The sequence below is a fragment of the Gobio gobio genome, assembly GCF_949357685.1.
Source record: "Gobio gobio genome assembly, chromosome: 13".
NCBI lineage: Eukaryota > Metazoa > Chordata > Actinopteri > Cypriniformes > Gobionidae > Gobio > Gobio gobio.
The window spans coordinates 19,129,385-19,135,773 of record NC_137106.1 but is presented as its reverse complement, the minus strand read 5'-3'; positions in this window follow the sequence as shown (position 1 = coordinate 19,135,773).

Below are 6,389 nucleotides of genomic sequence, written 5' to 3'. Positions count from 1 at the left end.
TGTTCAGTTTACATTTTTAAAAGATACTTAACAACCACATCCCACCTAACATAGCCTAACAGTTACACCTCTAATATTTAATCAGAAGTTGTATAACCAGACGAAAATGTTAGGGAGGGACGATTAGGGAAGAGATCCAGTCAGAACTGATGTCGTGTGTAACAGATGCGCTTATTTTGTTTGAAAGTGCTGCTGATCTAACCGCTGGAGAACATGGCGCTGTTGTACTCACGCATCGCTCCAGAGCGGCTCACAATCAATGAATAACACACATTTATGCCAGGCAATTGTTTATGAACTAATGCTGATGAATAATGACAATGTTTACTTAACAATGTTTATATAGTAATGTGTTTTAGACGGTTGTAACAATGCTTATTTTATCTCCTCATCTGAACTTTAATGAGCTCCTGCAACTGCAATTGAGAATGAGGAGATGTCGTCACGACACAGCGCCCCGCCCCCCTTCCGCCATTTTGGGGGTCTGCCCGCCAGGTAATGAATTCGGACAGAGACTGGAGAAGAGATATTCTGATGATTACTATGTACATAGTTTTCCAAACTCAACTGAACATTAAGTTTTAATCCACCCAAGCCGATCTGAGAATGCAGCGGCTGGTAAACGTACGCCATTATTTCACCACAGGGTGTCAGTCATGGTCTTAACTATAGCGCGATGCTGAAGTGTGAGACACTTGATCAATACGAACCTTTATTTATTTGTATTAAACATGTTGATCACTATTCTGTCATTTTTCATTGTCGGTCATTTTACTGTATGCTATAAACATGTTTATGCCCAAAACGCTTAATTAATATTCAAGGTAGGCCTAGTTGACTGTCATTTTCCTCTACTGTGCATCACTGTTTAAGATTAATTCAATATTTAACATGGTTAACATTACATCCATTTAAAGCACGTACCGAGCATTCATTCTACTCAAGAAGGCTGGAATAAAAGCACCAGCGCACACAAACGATCATTTAAATTTTTAGTCAAATTAATTTAAAAATATAAACTCAACAGGTACAAAATATGATCAGTAAGAGAAAAACACTGCTAAGGATGACGAGCACTGGACTGCTGCAGGATAGTGGGGAGATATATTTATTATTCAGAATGCACAGGAAATATATTTATAGAAACATTTCAGTGCAAGGTGGTAAAGAGTTCTGCCGTGGCAGCTCGTATGGGTCAACGTTTTTGATATCAGCTTCTCTAAATACCTCAGCTTGGCGCTGGTAGTAAGTTTCTCCCTGTACGAGACCTCTTCTTCTCCATTTCAAGTTTTCTCGTAATTTCTCCGCTTAAACGCCGCGATGATAATTCCTCGAGCCGTCTTTCCTGCTCTGATCTCTGTTTCGCTCTTACAATGTTACCCCTGGCAACCGATAGCGTCGGATCCCGGAATGGTGTAGGGCTCAGACTCCGCCCACGACCATGACGTATCTCCTCATTCTCAATAGTAAGGCGAGATTTCAAAATAAGAGTCCCGGTGTATTTCCAGCTGGTTTATAATTAAAAGTCACACATTATATATTCGTTTTTGGTTACACAATAAACTGTATTTAATTTCATTCCCATTTAATTCATAGTCAGGAGGAAAGACCAGTATTTGACACATATTCAACAAATTATCAGGGTTATAATAATTAACTAAAACCATTAAAAGAAATCTTTGTTACTTGAAATTAAATAAATGTCAACTGAAATTAAAAAAATAAATAAACAAACTTATTTGAAGCTTTAACTTAACATGATATACTAACTAAAACAGAAATACAAAGTTATAAAAACTATATAGATGTTTTTAAAAACAAATAAAAAAGTGAATTGAGCTCTCTTTCGTGTATTTTTAATGTCAAAAACAAAACTGATGTCAAAATGTCAGTTCAAGTGTCAGTCGTTTATGTAGTGCCTAAATTCTTAATGTATTACAATTTAACTAAACTCATTAGATTTTTGGAGACTAAATCTACTGTAGATTTAGTCGACTAAAATCTTATGATATTTAGTCAACTAAAACTAGACTAAAACTAAAAACAATTCAGTTGACTAAAATATGACTAAAACTAAATGGCATTTTAGTCAAAAGACTATGACTAAAACTAAATCAAAATATGCTGTCAAAATTAACACTGGTTATGTGCTATTTTAAATAAGTGAGGTGGAATGGGGGGGGTGGTAGTTTTTTGACCTTACATGGAAAAACACAATGAACTTTGTGATTGACTGTACAAAAGCAGTTGAAAATGGAAAAAGGGTCTGCACTCACAAAAAAAAAAAGAGTTGTATTTAGTTCAAGCAAAAATAATGCTACAGGCTACAGTTATTCGGTTGTCAAACGTTAAGGCGTCAGGGTGTCTGCGGGGTTGTAAAAGGTAGTAAAAGGTAGTAAATTAAATTAGCCAAAATTAAGGGCATTAAAAAGTATTCAAAAGTAATAAACGGCATCTGACGAGGTATTACATTTTCGAGGCCAATTTTTTTTATACACATTTTCAATTTGTGTTAAGTGCAGGCCTTTTTTTTCTAAAATTTGCGTGGATTTATTTATGTTGAGAGTAGGACCTGCGCGATATCATGTGAGGTGGTGTTCGTTCTCGCGCGTTGAAACAAACTGGCTACCCGGCTGGCTTGCTGCCAAACATGTACGCGAGTATCCCATATCAATGTTCTGCGCTACGGCAGCATCAACGACCTCAACCTCCACTGCTTTGCCCTCAACCTCAACTGCTCTCCCGATTCAAACCACTGCCAGCAGTAGCCTAACGTTAGCAGCATCATCAACAGGTGCGTGACAGACGTCAGACAGCAGACGCTATGCCCTAGCCTGACGTCGTCATACTCAATTCTAGTCAGAATATGAGTCTGATACTGCTCCGTTGGGCTGTGATTATGGGGCGTGTTTCAACCGAACCAGGAAAGACCTCAATTGGATAGACCTACAACCAATCAGAGCAACGGAGCGACGCATAACGTTAGTTGTCAAATGTCAACAGAACTCAACTGCACTGTGTTGCCAAGTCCGCGGGTTGAGGCAACCCCAATTATGTGATATACAGACCCAGGAATGCGATTTTTAGCTGCCAGCCCTGCCAAAATAACACATATTTTACCCCCCAAATGCCTTTTTTGTAAAGCCAAAGCACACGGTTTATGTGCTCACACTGTGCGGTCCGATCGCCGAGCGCGACTTATCTGCTCACTGTACGAACGAAATTTGCGCGAAAAAAACTATAATAGGGAGATAGCCTATCAAATGCATCAGCTATCGATATTAAGAGGATTTAGCATTTACAATTTATGTATATAAATTATTATTAGGGTAGGCCTACTTTTATTATTAATTTGATATTACATTTAATTTGCCCCTGTGATAATTTCATAATGCATCAATGCATAACCGACACGCTGCATAATAAAAGAATAGATAGATTAGCTTACTCCTCATTATTTAAATACATTTTGCCCAATTAAACAAGGAATTATAGGCCAATAATTGAAATGATTATCAGAATCTATAATATGTCAGAACACTACAATAATATCAGTATTATTATCAGAAAGTTAGAGCAGCTTTATTTAAAAAACAACTTGTTTAACACGAAATGGGCCTATACTTCTCTTCTAATTTGTTAATGTTGCAATATGGGCCACAAGAGAAATATTAAGAATATAAATTCAGACAGTTATAGGCTATACGTTATCAGCATATGCTAAAGCAGATTTATATAAATAAAGAGATATCTCTTGTCTCTGTGAGAATATGCACCGAAAGCTTGTCAGATTTTACTTTCACTTTCTGTAGTGAATAATTGACTATGTTTGACACTTAACCGACTCTCGCGCACAATGGCCCTCATTTATCAATCTTGCGTAGAAACGGGCGTATATGTTGGCGTAAGATTATGCTTGCACTCCTCTCACCGCCTGATTTATGAAGCTGTGCGCACCTCTGAAATCCAGGCGTACGCAATACCTGCCCTTGATAAATGCCACGGCTGAATACGATCGTCATTAGAATAACACGCTCCTATATATTCAAGTCTCTGCCTCCCCCACGCCCTTATTTTACGCCATGGACACACGGAAGACGGCAATGAAGCGAAACTTCTCTGACGTGGAGATCGAGACCATCACCAGGGAAGTGGAAAAAAAACTAAATTGTTTTATTTGGGAGTTTAAAGAGTGGGATTAAAGGCGCCCACAAAAAGGTGTACGGTGGAAATCCAGTTTAAATAGCTGTTTGGATGAGAAATTACCTATCACAATTCATTATTTTACAGCACGTATTTTGAAATACCGGTAATATGCATTTAATTTCGTATCACATCACATGTATTGGGGTGTACAATAGTGATGATGATGTGATGTGGAGTAGGCTACCATTCATTCACATTAATATAATTGCATGACAATTTGTAAGATTCTTCTTCTTATTATTATTATTATTATTATGATTTGTATTATTAATTAAGCTTATTGTTATTTAGAAGAAGAATGTCGCTATTATTATTATTTATTTTATTATTATTTAAAAGAAGAAGAATGTCATTTTTATTATTTTGTCAGTCTGAATTATTTTCAGTCCCAGTCCGTGCGCAGCTGCCGGGCCTGACCAACATCAGGTAAAGCGCACAGGCTCGCAACTGGAGGAATACATGCCTACAAATCAAATGCTTTGGTAAAGTCACACAAATTAAACATTGAAGTCCATGTTGCACAAAAATAAACACTTAAGTTTATAATTACTTATTCGCACGGGATTAGTATATGCGGGGGACCTCTGGTGATTTGTAATAATTGCAGAGAATGTCTGCGATCTTAATCCCGTGCGAATCGGCCATGTCTGTAATAGCTATGTAAAGTAAAAATTCCCCCGCAAATTACCTACCATATTTCGCCAAACACAGAGGTCCTGTGATAATATTAGTCCCGTGCGAATCGGCATCTATTTGGCCGGGATAAGGCGGATCGTATATAATTTTTGCAAGGTTTTTGTGTCCTGTGAGCATTTCTATCTTTATCTTTCACGAAGAATGGCGCTAGGCTGCATATGTGCACCGTTATGAATTCCTGTGCGGCCGCGCGGATTAGGCTACTTTCACTTTAGAATGAGCACAATTTGGGAGTAAATTGCTTGAATGGTGTGTTTAATATTATTCTTAATGAAAAACACAAAAACAGAACATTACAATGACAACTCGCTTAAATGGGCACTTTTACATTTAGCTTTGAAACTGAATCTTCCGCCGTATATTGTTATTATATTGCAGTTACGTTTTTAATTGCGTCTGTTCTCTAACTGAACGAAATTATTTGTATTACTAAACAATCAAAATGATATCGATACGACTGTTTATAATTTCATACAGCTATAGCCTATAACGAAAAAACATTTTCAAGTAACATCATATCCGGGAGATAAGTCAGTAAATTCAAGTAAAATCACAGCTTATCTCGTGCGAATGCGCCACGCAAAATTCAGATGTGGGGGAGTGATTTCTAAATCACACGAGGTCCCCAGATAATAGCCTACTTATCCAGTGCGAATAGGGCTTTAGTTGTTGTTGTTGTTGTTGTTTTTTACAGTGGGTCATAATATAGCATATCTTTGTCAGTGCGTTTTGTGGTGTAATTGTTTTTCTGCGCATTTTCGCACTAACTCAAAACGTGCGTACACCACCTCCTGAGCTGGTGTAGGATTTGAGCGTGCCGTACGCCAACGTCCATATTGATAAATCTCAAAGTCACCGTGGTTTTGGGTGTACGCCAGGAGTACGCTGGAAATTTGGTGTACGCACTTTTGATAAATGAGGGCCATTGCGTTTTTGTGTGATATCCACTGACTTGCCTTCATGATTTAAAATGAAAAAGAAAAAAAATTCCATATTGCGCCGTGAAATTGTGTCAAATGATAGACAACGGTTCACATTTCCCATGATAATAAAATTAAGTAAATATTAAATAATAGTAAATAAAAGTACATAAAATAATTTGTGAAAGTAAAACAAGTAAATTAATGATCAAGTAGCTAAATGAATAAAAGAGGCACTGGATAGGCAAACACGGTGGTTTGAAAGTCTTAGATTATTCATTTTACAACATGAACTGGAGGCATGCAACAGTTTGCTAAATTGCTTCTATTTGATAACTGCCTACAGAACTTAAAGATTGCATTAAAGATGAAATGGTTCAACTTCTGCTTTCGTGCAGGCGCAGTGATGAGAAATAGGGCAACAGTTTTTAGCTCTGCTTCAGCTGTGCGATAACCTTTATCTGACATGCCAGAAATTCATCCGACCATCCGATTGCCGATCGGGAGAGGTTTGTCGCCTCTTGTTTCCCTCTGTACACTGCACGAACACCTCACGACAAACGACGC